Source organism: Merops nubicus, unplaced genomic scaffold, assembly GCF_000691845.1.
Source record: "Merops nubicus isolate BGI_N331 unplaced genomic scaffold, ASM69184v1 scaffold3183, whole genome shotgun sequence".
Lineage (NCBI taxonomy): Eukaryota > Metazoa > Chordata > Aves > Coraciiformes > Meropidae > Merops > Merops nubicus.
In genome coordinates this window covers 54,856-55,891 of record NW_008600773.1, presented here as the reverse complement: position 1 = coordinate 55,891, position 1,036 = coordinate 54,856, and the positions used below count along the sequence as shown (strand labels likewise).

Sequence of the window (1,036 nt, the reverse complement as noted above, 5' to 3'; positions counted from 1 at the left end):
GTTCAGCAGTGCTTTTTATGGACAGAAGAGAAGATTTGAATGAAGCTGAAAGAGACAAAGAAATTGCTGAAACTTCTAATTGAATATTTTAATCTAATCTTGGGGTTGTTTCCATGGCCACAAAAGTCTTCAAGGTTGCTGGAATGTGGGGACAAGAATATGTTAGCACTGTTGGAAAAGGTGGAGGAGATCAGTTTTTCTCTCACTGAACAGTGCAAGCATAGCCTGGGAGTTAGAACTTGTCACTGTCAAGTTTTCATCTGTCAAGTACCTGTAGAAGACTTGACAAAAGCTTACTTGTTTATACAACCAATTTATCAGCTTATGAAGATCCCGCCTTCAATGTGTGCAGTGCATTTCAGGATTTGAAAGGATGAAACATGTAGCTGAAGCCAACTGCATTATGAACTTGTTTGCGGTTGACCCCGTGAGAGCAGAGGTAGCAGAAAGTCAAGAAATCGAGTGCTCCACAGTTCTCTCACTACAACTGGTTTCTGTGATTGTCTGCACTTTGGGTGTTATCTGCCTGAGGTTGATATCACTGTTGTTTTGTAGCAGAGTTGAATGAAATCAGTAGAGAAAGTGTGTTATATGGAAGTTTAACATAAACTGTAACTTTTTTCTTTCGGGATATCAATTATTTCTGCATAGTAAGCATAGGTTCCATTTGAATATTGTAGGTGTTCTGGTAATATAAAAAAGTTCTGTAAAAATTGAAAGTGCTTGAAGAGCAGGTTTTTCCGTTCTAGCTAGCACTGATTTTTAATTTTGTGTCCTGATCCATGAGTTGTCTACTCAACTGCTGATTCCTTAAGATGTCATTTAACATATGCAAGCACAGAGTAGCTGTGGTGAGACAGCAGCTTGTGTATATGATCAGTCCATGCAAATGCCTAGCTGGGTATGCAGGAGTATCTAGGTACAGCTTTGTTTTAAGGACTGGCTACAAGCATATAGATCTCATTCTCGCTGACACCCAAATCAGTTGTTTACTGATATTTGGATTTTAAATTTTTCCCTTTTTTTTTTTTTTTTT

General features: G+C 38.1%; 1 protein-coding gene across 1 annotated transcript in view; it reads left to right on the top strand.

Annotated features, from left to right (window-relative positions):
- Positions 1–1,036, top strand: part of ARID4B (AT rich interactive domain 4B (RBP1-like)) — a 61,476-nt gene that overhangs the window by 9,130 nt on the left and 51,310 nt on the right. The gene's annotated exons all lie outside the window — the stretch shown is intronic.